The sequence below is a fragment of the Ursus maritimus genome, unplaced genomic scaffold (genome assembly GCF_017311325.1).
Source record: "Ursus maritimus isolate PB19 unplaced genomic scaffold, ASM1731132v1 scaffold_12, whole genome shotgun sequence".
Classification (NCBI taxonomy): Eukaryota; Metazoa; Chordata; class Mammalia; order Carnivora; family Ursidae; genus Ursus; species Ursus maritimus.
In genome coordinates, this window is record NW_024423564.1 from 68,512,778 (window position 1) to 68,530,410 (window position 17,633).

The window sequence follows — 17,633 nt, forward strand, 5'->3', positions numbered from 1 at the left end:
ACATTCACAGGTTCCAAAGTGGACATCTTTGAGGGGCCATTATCTGGACTATCACAATCCTCTTAGTTTTTTAACATGGTTTTCAATAGCTGTATAATTATCTGTCATATGAATATATCCCATCATTTATCTAAACACACCCAGTGCTGGATATTTAGATTGTTTCTAATTACCTAGAGCTTGATTTTTTTTTTTTAAGTTCATTGAGGTGTCATTTATATACAGTAAAGATTACTCTTTGTTTTGTTTTTTTTCAAAGATTTTATTTATTTATTCTACAGAGATAGAGACAGCCAGCGAGAGAGGGAACACAAGCAGGGGGAGTGGGAGAGGAAGAAGCAGGCTCATAGCGGAGGACCCTGATGTGGGGCTCGATCCCAGAACGCCGGGATCACGCCCTGAGCCGAAGGCAGATGCTTAACCGCTGTGCCACCCAGGTGCCCCAGGATTACTCTTTGTAGTATACAGTTCTGTGTATTTGAGAAAAATAGGTGCAAATACTGTATGTGTCTGTGGTTCCTGGGATGGTATCCTCTCATGTCAGCTCATACTCAACCTTTAGAAATTTATGAAGAATTTTGACTAATCCTTCTTACCCACTTACATGGCAGCTACTTCCTTCCGTGCTGTACCCTGGGTGCGCTGGTGTTGATGTCTCCTCTCTCCTTGGAGGCTCTCATCTTTCCTTAGAGTTCTGGCTACTTAGTTGCCTCACGATGAGTTCAAGAAAAGTTATGATTTTGTAGATTATTGAGTTTTTTCTTGTTAGGATGAGAGCAACTCTCTTTTCAGCTTTAAAAATCTTAGTCCTAGCACTTGATTTTTCCTTTTAAAAATTTATTTTTTTATTTTTATTGCATAAACTTGGCATGTAACATTGTATAAGCTTAAGGTGTGATTTTTTTTCTTTTTTTCTTTTTTACTTATTTCTTTTTTAGAGGGAGAGTGTAAGAGGGAATGGGGTGGGGCAGAAGGAGAGGGAAAGAGAATTTAGGTAGATTCCCTGCCCAGCATGGAGCCCAAGACAGGGCTGGATCTCACAACCCTTTTATCATTACCTGAGCCTAAATCAAGAGTTGGACGCTTAACTGACAGCTACCCAGGTGCCCCTGTTTTTTCTTTTTTAAAATATAACAGCTTTATGGAGCTATAAACATAGAATTCACCCACTTAAAGTGACAGTTCAGTGGTTTTTAATATATTCATAGAGTTATACAACCATCACCACAATCAATTTTTTAGAGCATTTTTACTACCCCAATAGGAAACTCAATACCCATTAAGTCACTCCCTATTTTTCTCCAATCCTCCCCTCCCATCCTAGGCAACCTAATCTACTTTATATCTATATATATTTGCCTATTCTGGACATTTTCATATAAATATAATCATAATATGTGGACTTTTGTGGTTGGTTACTTTCACTTAGCATAATGTTTCCAAGGTTTATTTGTATTGTAGCTTATGTCAGTACCTCGTTCCTTTTTATTGTTGAATAATATTCTGTTGTATGGATATACATCACATTTTAGGTATCCATTATTTATCACTTGCTGTTGGCACTTGATTTTAATTTGTCTTTTTTTCCACCAATGAATTATTTAGATTTCATTATTCAGAATTTTGAAGGATCCCCAAAAGAACGTAAAACATACTTACTTCCTCAGACAACTTCTGTGCATATTGGAGAGGTATGACCAACACAGAGAAAAGTAGTCTCCCACCATTTACTTGTTGGATTGAATTAGAAAAAAATATACAAATTTTTTAGGCTGTTCGGCTTTTTAAAAATTATAGTTCTCACAAGTGAAAAAATTGGTTTGTTACCAAATTTGGGTAGATGGTTGATTTAGGAGGTGGTGATAAGTCAATAGCATCATTTAATTTCACGTTGTCTTATAATGTTGCTTGCATTCGGGGCTGCAAACAAGCTCTAATTTCTCAAGGAGGTGTTCGTAAATTCAAATCGTATTTGTTTTCCTGATAAACTCTGAAAAAGATAGTGACTTCTTGATATATCTGGTGTCAGAGGACTTGTGGGGCCAACTGCCATTTTGTATCAAAAGAGCATTCCCTATTTTTTTGTGGCTAATCTGAGTGCTGTCAAAATAAAGCTCTTTCCTAAGTATGAAGTCAAGCCTCAGGGAGGCTGGGGTTCTCTCCTTTCACTTAGGTGGTCATGGCCATCAGAGAGAGCCTGCTTTTCCTAGGACATCAGGCAAGGATGATGGAGGTGGTGGTGGTGATAATGATGATGATAGTTGCTATCATTTTTCAAATTTTGTGTCAGGCATTGTGTTAAAGGCTTTATATAATCCTTACAATAACCCTATGAAGTAGATACTATCATATGCTATTTTACAGATGAGGAAATTGAATGAAAATTTAGTTAGAAATAAAAAATCCCAATAAATATTTGTTAAATAAATTAGTGGGAAATCACCTAGTGACCAGTTGTGATTAAGGGTCTGTAATCTAGGGCTTTGGCACTTTGTGATGAATATTATGGTATAAAACAAGGAGTGGCAGACTTTTTCTGTAAGGGTAAATTGTAAATATTTTAGACTTTGCAGACCATATGGTGTTACATTTATTCAACTCTGCTGTTTTAGCACAAAAGCATCCTAAGATATGTAACAAATGAGCGTGGCTGTGTTCCAGTAAAACTTTATCTACAAAAACAGACATCAGGGCCATCCAACTGGCAGGCTGTAGTTTGCCAGCCCCACTGGAGTTCTTTTTTTTTTTTTTTCTCTATAAAGAATAGTTATGATGGTACCTTGTTAACACAGCTTCTTTCTTTTTTTTTTTTTTTTTAAGATTTTATTTATTTATTCGACAGAGATAGAGACAGCCAGTGAGAGAGGGAACACAAGCAGGGGGAGTGGGAGAGGAAGAAGCAGGCTCATAGCGGAAGAGCCTGATGTGGGCCTCAATCCCATAACGCCGAGATCACGCCCTGAGCCAAAGGCAGACGCTTAACCGCTGTGCCACCCAGGCGCCCCAACACAGCTTATTTCTTAGTCAGGAGATAGCTGACTGGATCTGGAATTCTTTCTATACAAAAAAGAAGGGGTTTGATATGGATTTTTTCTTTTTTTTCTAAGTTCATTTATCAAAATCACATTTTTAGGAAACAAGGGTTCTTTGTATTTTAGAAAAGCTCACCATAAGATAAAATTGAATAATATCTCTTAATGCATTGAAAATATGATCTCAGTTGTAAGATCATATCATAGACTGCCACAGCTGGAATGTCATTTAGTCCAGTTACCTGTATTTCCGATAATGATGCTGAAAGCCAAAGGAAGAAGGTTTTGTTTCATATCCTTTATCTAATTAAAGATAAAGCTGGGCCTTTTGCATTAACTCATCCTTTCTATTTTTCAGGAACACATTGTTCAGCCGGCAAATGTTTATCAAGTTTCCTCCTCTGGTCAAATAACTGTTTTAGTATTTAAGGGGATCCTTGAGTCAGGAGACCATCTCAAAGAATTTATTCACTTCAGTGGAAGATAAGATTATGCATACTAATGGCTAACAAACAGGGATGTCTGGGTGGCTCAGTCAGTTGAGCGGTTGAGCGTCCGGCTCTTGGTTTCGGCTCAGGTCATTATCATGGGTCATGAGATCAGGCTCCGTGTCAGTGGGCTCCATGTTCAGCGGGGAATCTGCTTGAAGATTCTCTCCCTCTGCGCCTCCCCCCACTCACATACTTATGCGCAAATGCTCTCTCTCTCTTTCTCTAAAATAAATAAATCTTTAAAAAAAAAAAAAAGGTTAACAAACAATTCGGATACTGAACAATTATGGCCAGCAGTGTTCTAAGAATTTAGAGGAGGTCGCAGTCCCTAGGGGCTAAGGTGGTCAAGAAAATGTAAAAGAATAATTTGAACCTGAAGGATGGATAGAGATCAGGTATGGAAGGGGACATAGGAAGCTGGATCCTGTGTGAGGAGAATCCTGTGAGCAAATGTGTGGAGAGAGGGTATGCAAGATTTGTTTAAGTACAGTCTGACCCAAATTGAGGGTCCCTGTTGGGGAATACTAGGAGATAAGGCTGGGAAGTTAAGTTGGTAGGATAACAGAGGGCCTTGAACACTGGGGAATTACTGAAGACTTTTTGAGAAGGGAAATTATTCAAATTCAGGATTCTGGAAAGATAATCTGACAGCAGTATGCAGGAGAGATTTAAGGTGTAAGACTTAACAGAGTTATCACAGTCTTGCTTTGCTAAATTCACAAGACTCCAAAGAGTCAAGGGATTGTGTCCTTTGGAATGCAGAAAGAACTAACTGTGATTATCTATTATGATGTGAAACAAGGGACCTGACTCATTTATGCATCCATCAAGCACTGATGTTTATGCTTTGCTCTATATTAGAGTTGGCGGGCTAAGACATGAAGTTCTTAGAAGCTAGTCATATGTTTCTGTAATTACAACTAGAGGGCGGAGACTGTCTCCTGCTTTCTCTTTCACCTCCCTGGGAACTAGCTGATGGCTCCATATGGTGGACTGTTAGTAAATGCCTCATCCTACTGGTCTCTGCCAAAGAGAGCAAGGTTTGGGCATGATAGGAGCAAAGAAAAAGCAAATAGCCTGATGTAAGGTGAAAATGAAGAGCAGATGGAGATGTATTTTTCCCTCATAGCTGCTGAGTTGGGGGCCTTGGGTAAGCACTGGGGTCATTAACACCATTAACACCGGTTTCCTGGAGCTAGATTACATTTTTGGTTGTTGGCAGATTTTTTTCCCTCCAGTCTTCTAACCTGTAATCTACGCTCCAATGATTCAGGATCTTTGGTTTAGTTATAATAGGGCAGCTGGCTAGATAAATGAGCAGTAAAAATGTTCTTGCCCCCATTCCTATGACCCTCTGGGGTATTGTGCTCCTCCTGGCCTCAGTGAGATGTTGGGTAAAAACTAATTAAATTCAGATTTTCAAGCACTTTTGAATATGAGAATACGATACTTCCTATCTTTTTTTTTTTTTTTTTTTTTTTTTTTTTTACTGAATTTCCAAAGGCAGGGGCTAGTTTCTATTGGGCAGACACCAAAGTTATCTTGGAAAAGGCCTTTGTGTATATAGGAGAGCCTGAAACCTCTTGTTTTAAAGTTTTCTAACTTTTCATACTGCTTGTAGGAGAAAGAAACAGTGCTAATGGAATGTACATCTCCTTTGTTTTCTCCCTTTCTGAGAGAAGATGAAGTGTTCCCTTGATTGCAAAGAGAGCGTTCCATTTTGAGGCCCTCAGGCATATTTGGTTCTGGAAAGGGAAATATCATAAGACATTTGCTGGAGCAGGATTCCTGCTATCCCTGTGGTCAGGTGCACAGCAGGCTCACCAGCTAGCTGTTTAGTCATCAGACGGTGCTGGCAACTTCACTCCAGTGCCACCAATTCTACAACCTCAGTAGATTTGAAGACAGCACCACGCCTTTCCTACATGTCAAATTGATGTGTTCATGACTTAGAGAGGCATTACAAGTAGTGGAAGAGTGTGTTGCTGGTAGAAAGAACGTGTTCTGGAAATTAAAGTTGAGAGTTTTTGGAATTTAGTTTTGAGACAAACCAGCCATATGACCTTGAGCAAATAACTTTGCTTCTCTAAACCTCAGTTTCCCTAACTGAAATTGGCTTAGTTTTTCTTTAAAGACACCTCCCACCCCAGCTCTAAAATTCCTGTATTATTTCTGAAAGACATGTGTTTTTAATAATTCATAAGTAAAAGGTATTTGTGCCAAATATTTAATAAGAAAGTCATGTAGCTTTTCTCCAGTGTTATGTTGTTTTCTTTTGAGTACTAGTCAAGGTTTTTCACTGGAAGGGTAATGATAATATTAAAACAAGCTTCTAAAGGATATCTTTTAAAATGGAATAAATGTTTACACATTCGTCTTGTTTAAGTTTAGACATGTATATCTGGGAAGAAAAGGACTTAAGTCAAAACCTCAATGATCATGCATGGCCAGATCTATATTTCTGGGACTCCAGATAATGAGAAATGGGTTTATGCTCTTGATTATTTTCCCAAAGGTATGGAAAGTCTTGAAATACTATTTATCTAAATTAGTATCCCCAATGCTACTAACCAGCCATAATTCCTAAAGTACTTCTCTAATTTGCAGCTTTTTGTGGGGAGGGTTGCAGAGGGATTCGTGGACATCAGAATCAAGAAACTTTCCCAAGGGTATTTTGGCCAGCCTAGGCATTGAGACTCTTTTTCTTATTCCTCTTTACTTTTAACTCCCACATCTATAAAGTGATATAGGTAGGTTATTTGTAAAAGAACTCTCATGTCTGTGTCCTTAAGCCTTTTCTTTTGGACTGGCCACAGACTTGAGAGAAAAATCTTCCAGTCTCCTTTCCAGGTGGGTAAAAGCTGTGCTGTGTGTTCCTGACCATTTCAGGGCTTCTGCAGGACAAATCAGGCTGCGCCTCAGCTTTTCTTATGGCTGGCTTGGGATTCAGCTTTCTTAGATGTGCTGAATCCCCCACCACCATCCTTCTGCTTTCCAGCTTCCAAATTGTTTCGCTCTCCTCTCCTCATCTTTGTCCTTGGAGTTTATACCCTTTCAAAAAACAATGAGGACAACAACAGAAACCCTTTACTGTCACTTTAATGCGCTTTGCAAAAGGAACAGGGCTGGGGCGCCTGGGTGGCTCAGTTAGTTAAGCATCTGCCTTCGGTTCAGGTCGTGGTCCTGGGATCTTGGGATCTTAGGATTCTGGGATCCTGGGATCGAGCCCCAAGCCCCACGCCCCATGTTGGCTGGCTCCCTGCTCTGCAGGGAGTCTGCTTCTCCCTTTCCCTCTGCCGCTCCCCGCTGCTCATGCTCTCACGCTCTCTCTCTCAAACAAATTTTAAAAATCTTAAAAAAAGGAATAGGGCTTAATGCCTGTGTTTAATCTGCCATCCTTACCTAGAAATCTGTTTCCTTCATTTCAGTTTCTATATATCTTTCAGTTCCTCAATTCCCTCCCTCGCTCTCTCCCTCTTTCTCTTTTTCCTCTTTCTCTCCCTCATTTCCTCCTTTATCTAGTCTAGACCCTGTGGTGTGTGACTTCAGGCATTTCCCTCCATCCTCACTCTTGTGTTTTTGCTATATCTGCCCTGATAACCCTCAATTTGGATTACTCTAACATCTATTTTGTCTGTTCCTACATCTGTTTTATTCAAGTCTTCAGGAAAAATATTATGCAGTGTTGTAAACTGGCATCACTGTAAATTCATGGTTCCAATCTTAGCTGCTCTGCATTCTTACACTCTGCATCCTTACACTTCTCCTGGGCCAAACCTTCCACTTCTCTTAGCAGTGATTCTCAACCATCACCACCTTCCTATCTTAGAAAAGATAAGGCACAAATACCTTTTACTTACCTCTTCCTACAAGAAAATCCTGGCTAACAGATATTGATTTCCCAAGCATACTATCCCTTCCCATAATTTTATCTTTATTTAGACCCACTTTCACTTTCTTTTTTCCAGGCTTAGAGGAAGAAGTTTCCTGATCCCTTCACTTATGCCTTTTACCCCGTTCTCCTCTGTTTCCCCTGGAACTTTGCTCTATGAGTTTTTCTCACACTCTCCCAAATTTTCAACTTTGCTTTCTACCGTTACTTTCCCTCTACACCTGTAAACACATAGCTTGTAAAATAAGGTACGGATTCCTAAAGGCCCTTAGTCGTCTAACCATGCATACCCTTTTCAGCCTTATATCTCACCATTCCCCACTGCAACCCCTATTCAACACTCTACCCTATAGCAATGGAGACTTGCTTGTAGTTCTCTGTAGTTCTTATAGTTCTTTTTCACACCTCTGTCCTTTTGTTCTCACCATGCCTAGCATTCCTTCAGCCAGTCACCCTTCTCTCCCTGGCTAAATGTCTGCTCTTCTTTCAAGACTAAGTTCATACATTACTTCTCCATGAAACTTCTCCTGACCCTCTGTGCACTAGGCAAAATTGACTTTTTCCTTTGTGATCTCCCGTATACTGTAGAGATTTCTAGATAATGTCTATAATCCTTTATTACTTTGGACTATAAGTTATATGAAGACAATAATTGTATTTTTGTCTTTGTAACCCTAGTATCTAATACATGGCCTAACATATAGTAAGAACCCAGTGAATTTGTTGGAAGAGGACATTAATAGTTCCAGAGTGTCATCTTGTGTTTGAAGGTATTCTGGCATGGAATTTTTATGGGTAGAATTGAGTGAGACCCTTTAATTTTGTATATTGGGGAAAGGGCTGAAACACCATCATTCCTACCACATTCTTTTGGCCAAAGCAGTCACAAGTCCAGCCCAAAGTCATGGGATGGGAAAATAAACTCTACTTCTTGATGGGAGTTGCTGCAAAGTCACTTTACAATGGGATGTGAATACAGGGAGGGGGATAATTTTGAATCATTTAGAAAATGATCTACTACAGTCCTTACTACCAAAAGGTTTTAAGTAGGAGAATGACATGGGGCACCTGGGTGGCGCAGTCGTTAGGCATCTGCCTTCAGCTCAGGGCGTGATCCCAACATTCTGGGATCGAGCCCCGCGTCGGGCTCCTCTGCTGGGAGCCTGCTTCTTCCTCTCCCACTCCCCCTGCTTGTGTTCCCTGTCTCGCTGGCTGTCTCTCTCTGTCAAATAAATAAATAAAATCTTTAAAAAAAAAAAAAAAAAAAAGAACAAGCTTGGGCCAGCTAGAGGATCATGAGCTTCCAAAGGAAACTTAGAGCAGAGAGTGGAAGAGAAAAGGAAAACCAAGAGAACATAACATTACAGGAGCCAGAGGGAAGAAGTTGCAGTAGTGTCGATATGAGGTTAGATAAGATCATAATTTAAAAATGATCACTGTGTTTTACTAAAATGGAAGCCATCTTATTGAAGTGGGGAGAGTGGAAGATGATGAAACGGTGGTAGCACATTGGACAATGCTTTTGAGAAATTTGGCTGTGAAAGATAGGAGAGAGAAAGGACCAAAGGGAGAAGGGAGGCTTGAAAAATGATATTTTAATTTTGGAAAAACTGAGAACACGTTAAGGTTATACGAGTGATTTTTCATGTAAGGCAGCCCTTAAGGGTCCATCCAGCCTGTCTCTCTAAAGCTGATATGTGAGAGCGGGGTTGAGAGAAGGAGATCCTCGGCCGCTACCCTGTCAGAGGCATAACTGCTATAGTGGGACTAGCTGTCTTATTCAGCAGTCCATCCCATTCCTACCCCATCTTCCCATTCCCTGCTGTGCACCTAATCTTGCCAACTCCCCTGGACCTATCAGGAATATTCTGAAGTACACCCAAACTCATCAGGACTTTCCCGAAGTCTCCCAACATTTGTTTTTAATGAGTCTGTATCTCTTATCAGAATGTATACTCTTTTAGGACATTGAATAAGTATTATTTTGTGCCTGCCTTATAAGGGACTATTCTGGACATTATGCTAATATGATGATCTAGTCTCAAATCATCCTTCCTGGAAAGAGGTGGTAGTTACACACCATGTAGGATAGTACATTAGTACTGTAAGAGATTTTTCTGATGAAATTTTGTAAGTATTTAGAAGGGGGAAAAACTCACTAGATTAGGAGAATCAGGAAAAATTTTAAGAAGAAAATGACATTTGAGGCTAGAGCTTTAAGGATTTATATATTTTAGGAGTAGTGGGTACAGGTAGGTAGAGGCAGTCATTCCAGAAGGAACCACATGAGCAAAGGCACAGAGAACGGAAAGCAAAATAACTAGGTCACTTAGCTTCTCTGAAGCATAGAATATAATATGAAAGCATTCAATATAAGCAAAGGGAAGTCTTTAAAGGTTTACAAAAATATAGTGATTACTAGATTAGATCTGTGTTGCATTCGGTATTGTAGACCTAACGCAGTTCTGTGCCTAGCACATATTTGTCACTTCGGAGAAATTTTTTTACTCAACTGTTGAACCTCAAAGAGTGGGGAGTGCCTGAGCAGGTTGGCTTGTAATAACTTTTGAATTTGTTATAACTCGAGCCATGCAAAAGCTGGAACCAAGCTTTGAGAAATGAACCCCCGAGTGATCCTTAACTGGTCTCTTGCCTCTGGCCATCTCCATAATCAGCTTGAAACTGGGATCTGAAGCCAGTAGGAATACTGCTTTGTGTCCTGGAAGAATTGAGGACTGAAAGGCAGACCTGCTAAAAGGTCGTATTAGCTAGGTCAGGGGGACTGAGTGGAGCGCAAATTAATATGTCAGTTTTCACCCAGTTTCTATAGAGTGTTTAAATCTTGTTTATTAAATTCTTCATACATAATGGACCAGGCAGTTTAGAAGAATTAACTGGAGAGACAGCTCTCTTTCCTGGGCTTATCTTTAAGTAGGAGCCCTTTGTCAGTGGGGCTCAGATAGCAGATTGCTATCTAGAACACATCTTGAGAAGGATCATGGACATTCCAGACCTCAGCAGGTTCCAGCATTCTGGGCAGGGATGTGACAGGGAGGATGAGTGGGGTGACAGGGAGGGTGAGTGGCTGTGTGATCCTGTCTAGGAAGGCTTTGCTGACTCCTATGTTAACGTTAGACACAGGTTCTCATCGGTCTATGTGATAGTTATTTTTATAAATCAATTTGGCTAGGCTCTAGTACCCAGTTTTTCAATTAAATGTTAATCTAGGTGTTATTCTGTAGGTATTTTGCAGATGTGGCTAATATAAAAAAAAAATCTCTTGATTTTAAGTGAGGGAGACTCTCCTGGTTAATCTGGGTGGGGGTCATCCAATCAGTAGAAAGACCTTTATAACCCGAACCAGGGCACCTGGCTGCTCAGTCAGTAGAGCATGAGACTACTGATCTTGGGGTCATGAGTTTGAGCCCCTACGTTGGCAGTAGAGATTACTTAATAAATAAAAAATAAAATGGGTCACCTGGGTGGCTCAGTCAGTTAAGCGTCTGCCTTTGGCTCAGGTCATGATCCCAGGGTCCTGGGATTGAGTCCCGCATCAGACTCTTTGCTCAGCGGGGAGCCTCCTTCTCCCTCTGCCTGCTGCTCCTTCTGCTTGTGCACTCGCACTCCCTCTCTCTCCCTCCCATTCTCTCTCTCTGACAAATAAATAAATAAACAAACAAACCTAATCAAATCAGAGAACTAACTGTAGGTAATACAAAATCAATTCACAAACCCATCCTTAAGGTTCTGATCTTCCAGGACCGCTTCCTTTTTATTTTTATTTTTTAACGAGACTCCATGCTCAGTGTGGGGCTTGAACTCAACGACCCTGAGATCAAGAGTTGCATGCTCTGCCAACTGAGCCAGCCTAGACGCTCCTCTCCAGGACCAGTTCTGGCAGCAATTTTTACATCAGTCAGAGAAATAGAACTGCTATGAGTGATATAGAATATGGATTTATTATTTAATTGTGGAAACTGGTAGAGCAGTGTATGCATGCTATTGCTTCTGTGTCTAGTGTTCAGAGGGAGATTGCCACACCATCAGTCAGAAAGGAAAGCTGGATGTGGACAGGAACAAGAGCCAACAGCGACCCACAAGGACAAACTGAAAGCCACGTACATCTCTCACGACCTTCAGCCTCATTGCTGTGGGTGACCTGCAGGGGAAGCTGGCATCCTTCCCCACAGAACGACGCAGTACTTGGCTCAGGACTCAAGATAAGCTGAGGGAGGATACCTGATAGGGTCTGGAGGGTCTGTAAGTCTGGGTATTATTCCATGCCCGCTAGGGGAGCTAGCATATCAGTGACATCATGAGGAAGTTGCCACAGTACGTGCCACCATCTGCTGACCTTTAGAACATTACAAATGGGGCTGTAGCTTTATTTCTGCCTTTTAAATGTCACATAAAATATCTCTGTGGCCTCCGCTACCTCAGAACCACTCAGAGAAGAGAATTTTGCATAACCTAATTCCAGCCCGGCTTAGGTAATACATACAAAGCCATTTATATCACATTATGTATTTCCATAAAACAGTAACTTTCCAATGGTTTTCTATCACCTAAGAAACAAAATCCAAATGCTTTTTTTTTTTTTTTTTAAACACGGGGCTAGAACTCATAACCCTGAGATCAAGACCTGAACTGAAATCAAGAGTTGGATGCTTAACCGACTGAGCCACCCAGGCGCCCCAATCCAAATGCTTTAATATGACATCTAAGCATCATAGAAGGCTTTTCAGGACCAGACCTCTGGCTGCCTCTCCAGCTTGAACCTTTATCATTGTATCCTGGAATTTTTTTCATACCTCTTTGCCTTTGTTGACACTAGCCCTTCAATTAAAATATCTTTTTCCTACTTCTGCCTAGCAAGTTTCTCCTCATCTTTCAGAGCCAACCAGCTTCATCCATCCCTGTGAAACCTGATCATATTCCTACTGTCTTAGACAGCTCATTGCATCCTCTTCTGTACCAGCTCCCTACATTATTATGTATAGCACATTATACTATAAAATGTTTTTTAACATGTAGTCTTCCTCCCTAGATTGTGAGCTCCTAAGGGCAACATCTGTTTATTTCAACTCTGTGTTCCTGTTTACCAAGCACAGTACTTGGCCCATGAAAATAACAATAATAGTGATCAATTAATGAGTGCCTAATGTATGACAAGTACCGTGCAATGAACTTTGAGTCATTTCTAATCCTAATAATTCTGCAGTAGGTAGGTAATATGATCAATCTCCACATTTGTTGAATAAAATTAATTAATTAATGTATTATCTAAAATTAAAAATTGCAATCATTTTCCAGTGTTCTCTTTAGGCAGTGGAATGTTTTCTTTAAGTGAAATCTTACGTAGAAGCCTAAGACATAAAACATAGAACATGGGGTTATTCTTTTTTTTTTTTTTTTAAGATTTTATTTATTTATGTGACAGAGAGACAGCCATCGAGAGAGGGAACACAGCAGGGGAGTGGGAGAGGAAGAAGCAGGCTCCCAGCAGAGGAGCCCGATGTGAGACTCGATCCCGGAACACCGGGATCATGCCCTGAGCCGAAGGCAGACGCTTAACGACTGCGCTACCCAGGCACCCCTAGAACATGGGGTTATTCTGATTTGGGTTTCCTGTAGTTTCCTGAAGCACCTCTACAAAACTCTGGAACTTTGAAGGACAATACTTCGTTTCCTAACAAAGAACCTGGCATGAAGAAGGATTGTGCCATATGTAATGGCAAGATGAAGTCTGGAACCCTGACTTTCGGCCAGTCTACACCAAGCTGCCTTTTAACTTTGATTTAGTTCACTATTAAGTCAGTGATACCACTTACAGAATATAAGTTGTCTGTGGTCTCAAGATACTGAATATGCTAGAGACATAGGAGGTGATTCTATTTTCTGTACCTCTCCCTTTACCTCTACATGTAACCTGAGACCTACTTCATTTATTTATTTATTTTTAAGTAAGTTCTGTGGCCAGCGTGGGGCTTGAATTCACAACCCCAAAATCAAGATTCACATTCTCTACCGACTGAGCCAGCCAGGCGCCCAAGATCTGCTTCCTTTAGACTAAAGATCAAAGTCTTTAATGTGGCCTGAAACCTCTGTAGCTTCATCTTGTGCCTCTCCGCATCTTGTTTCGTGTGCTTTATCAGCACGGAGCACGTTTAGTTCCTCACACTCACCAGTCTGCCTCAATGTCTTGGCAACTACTGTTTTCTCGGCCAGGGTTCCCATCTCACTTTCTCCACCCCTTTCGCCTGGCTAACGCCTACTCATCCTTCAAGTCTAAGCTTAAAGGGAAGTTTCCCGTCATCTCCCAGCCTGGGCAAGGGCCCTTGTCACATGCTTCCATAGCATTCTGTGCTTGCCATTCATTCGTTGTACACTTAGAATAAATTTCCTTTTGTTTTTCTGTCAGTACAATGAGGAGCAGCCCTTAGAACTCTAAAGAACTCTTCCAGCTCTGGAAGTCTCTGTCTGCTACTTTGAGTCTAGGGCTTTCATTTCAACACAACTGCTTCTCCTGGTTGGGGCCTGAGCACCAACGGTGCCACAGCCACTCTCTTTGGTTTGGAACTCCATACGCACGCCTGATGATCAGCAGTCTGTCACTGCTGCCACTTTCAGTGCCGCCAAGATAAGGCATTTGGGGTCATCTGGCAAGTAAGTGCCTTCCTATAAAGTAGCTACCAGGTAGTTCTGCAACAGGTGCTTACCCCAAAGTCTGTCTCATTAGAATTATAGATGGAATTGTAAATAGCTACTTCTGAGCAACCTTGGTCTCTAGTTTCTTTTAAACTGTAATGATTAGGCATGTAGCTGCCACAGAGTGGGCACCAGGTCTGCGCCCACTGTCTCTCTTTCCTGCTTTCTTCCTGCACTCCCCACTCCTTCCCCTGCCCTCTCAATGCTGCCCACCCTGAAAAACTGCCTAGAGCTCCCCGGAAGACCAGGTGGTGAATACTTATTCTGCTGGGAAACAGAAGAGTACTTCTTGAGTAAAAAGCATGCCTCCCAAGTTCAAGCACCACCTAAATGATGGTGATGTCACTGGTTCTGTGAAAAGTGAAAGGAGAAATCTTTTGAAAGATGATTCAGATGAAGGAGAGGACTTTTTTTTTAAGGGGACCATCTGGACCAGGATTTGGACCTATTAATGATGAAATTAAGCATGTTCAGAATCAAGTGGATGAAATTATTGCTGTCATGCAAGAAAATATTACAAAGATAAAAGAATCCTGTTAAGTCATTTAATTCTTCTCTCCATCCTCTATGTGATATAAAAAGCTTATTGGATAATGCAACTGCTTTCAGCAACAGGTCCAAACAACTTTAAAGGAAATGTGGCGGCATGGATGCAAAATAAAAGCCATCATGGCTTTGGCTGCTGTTATCCTTTTGCTAGCGATTATCATTCTTATAGTCGTGAAATACCATACTTGATTTGGTGACAGAGATCTTCATTATACAAAATCTGGGACAACAATAAGAAAAGACTGCTGCAGGAGCGCCTGGGTGGCTCAGTCATTTAAACATCTTTCTTCTACTTGGGTCTTGATCCCAGGGTCCTGGGATCAAGCCCTGCGTCAGGCTCCCTGCTCAGTGGGGAGTCTGCTTCTCCCTCTCCCTCTGCCCCTGCTTGTGCTCTCTCTCTCTCTCTCTCTGTCAAATAAATGAATGAAATCTTAAAAAAAAAAAAAGGAAAGAAAAGACTGCTGCATAACTTAAGTGAAACCTATGTATATAACTTTCAAAACTTCTTTTTTAAGAAGCTGAGGCAAGTATCACTTCAAAGTGGAGCATTGAGAATGTCCAGTTATCTTCTTCCCTTCTAACAAAAGGGAACTTTTATTTATTTTTTAAAGATTTTATTTATTTATTTATTTATTTATTTATTTATTTGAGAGAGAGCGTGAGAGAGGGGGGCAGAGGGAAAACCAGACTCTCTGCTGAGCAGGGAGCCCGATATGGGACTCTCAATCCCAGGACCCTGGGATCATGACTCGAGCCAAAGGCAGATGCTTAACCAACTGAGCCACCCAGGCGTCCCAGAAGGGAACTTTTAAATAATTATGTTTAAGGCAAAGATAACCAGCCTAGGGGTACCTGGGCAGCTCAGTCGGTTAAGTGTCAACTCTTGATTTCAGCTCAGGTCATGATCTCAGGGTCATGAGACCTAGCCCCTGTGTTGGCCTCCGCACTCAGCGGGGAGTCTGCTTAAGGTTCTTTCCCTTTGACCCACCCGTGCTGTGTGTGCTCTCTCTCTCAAATAAATAAGTAAATCTTCGGGATGCTGGAGTGGCTCAGTTGGTTAAGCGGCTGCCTTTGGCTCAGGTCATGGTCCCAGGGTCCTGCGATCGAGTCCCACATCTGGCTCAAAGGCTCAGGTCATGGTCCCAGAGTCCTGCGATCGAGTCCCACATCTGGCTCCTTACTCAGCAGAAAGACTGCTTCTCCCTCTGCCTGCTGCTCCCCTGCTTGCGCACTCTCTCTTTTCTCTAGCGCTCTCTCTGGCAAATAAATAAATAAATAATCTTTAGAAATAAATACATACGGGGCGCCTGGGTGGCGCAGTCATTAAGCGTCTGCCTTCGGCTCAGGGCGTGATCCCGGCGTTCTGGGATTGAGCCCCACATCAGGCTTCTCCACTGGGAGCCTGCTTCTTCCTCTCCCACTCCCCCTGCTTGTGTTCCCTCTCTCGCTGGCTGTCTCTCTCTGTCAAATAAATAAATAAAATCTTTAAAAAAAAAAGTTTTTATTTATTTGAGAGAGAGAGATCACGAGCAGGAGGAGGGGCAGAAGGAGAAGCAGGCTCCCCACTGAGCAGGGAGCCCAACGCCAAGATCATGACCTCAGTCTAAGGCAGACTAAACCAACTGAGCCACCCAGGCATCCTATTTATTCAAACTCTTAAGTTATTCTTTTCCTGTCTGTATAATACAAGTTGACCTCAACTATAAAAATAAGAGTCATATATCTACCTTGTGAGGTAGTTATGAGGATAGATAGTGTTGAATGATTCAAGGAATTTGTAAACAAAGGGACTGAACAGGAGAGTGTAACTTTCCAAATTGATTAGATCAAGGGAGAGGATTATCAGGGTGTGGACTTCATTTTTTTTTTAAGATTTTATTTATTTATTTGAGAGAGAGAAAGAGAGAGAGCGTGAGCAGGGCCTGGGTGCGGGTGGCAGAGAGAGAAGCAGACTCCCCACTGAGCATGGAGCCCAATGTGAAGCTCAGTCCCAGAACCTTGGGATCATGACCTGAGCCCGGGGCAGACACTTTAACCGACTGAGCCACCCAGGCGCCCCTACGATGTGGACTTCAGATAAAACCCTGGCACCAGAAAGTAACGACATTCACATTTGTAAAATTCTATTTCCTCAAGAACTTCTTAGTATTCAAGACCTAAAAATTGGGAAGTACTTTCTACTTTCTTCCTCCTCACTGTATGCATTAATTGGCTTGTGGGGGCAGGGGAGCAGGTTATGAGTGTGGGATCCTAAGTCTGACTCTGATTCTCTTATGGAAGCATGTTGTCCCCCTCTCCCAATCTCCCAAAAGAGTGGAAACCCAGGGTGGTGCACCTTAACTTACTTGATAAATTATTTCTAGGGTATCTAGATCCCATGAGAATAGTTTTCCTTAAAACTGTAAGCCTTAAAACTCAAAGCGAAGTAACACAACGTAAAAGAAAGATGACAATCAGTAGTTATGATTGGAATCTCTATTTTTTTACCTGCTTCTCCCCTTCTCTCCTTCAGCTGTCTATTTTTATTAAATAAAATGACCTTGGACATTATAAGCATGGCATTTCTTTTTTTTTTTTTTTTAAGATTTTATTTATTTATTAGACAGAGATAGAGACAGCCAGAGAGAGAGGGAACACAAGCAGGGGGAGTGGGAGAGGAAGAAGCAGGCTCCCAGCAGACGAGCCTGATGTGGGGCTCGATCCCATAACGCCGGGATCACGTCCTGAGCCGAAGGCAGACGCCCAACCTCTGTGCCACCCAGGCGCCCCAAGCATGGCATTTCTTAAGGCTAAAGCCAAAATAGCACACTAAAATAGACTAAAATAGCAACTAAGCAGCTGCCTTAATTTGACCTAATTCATTCATTTGTTTATTCAACAGCTATTTATTAAACATTTTCTCTGTGTGAGGTATAATGCTAAGTGCTAAGGCTATAAAGATAGATCTCTGCCCTCAGGGAA

The 17,633-nt window shown here is 41.5% G+C and overlaps 1 protein-coding gene and 1 pseudogene across 2 annotated transcripts in view; both read left to right on the top strand.

The window, feature by feature from the left end:
• EIF2B3 (eukaryotic translation initiation factor 2B subunit gamma) overlaps window positions 1–17,633 on the top strand; it is a 115,844-nt gene that overhangs the window by 58,734 nt on the left and 39,477 nt on the right. The window lies entirely within an intron of this gene.
• LOC103670783 lies at window positions 14,312–14,937 on the top strand (annotated as a pseudogene).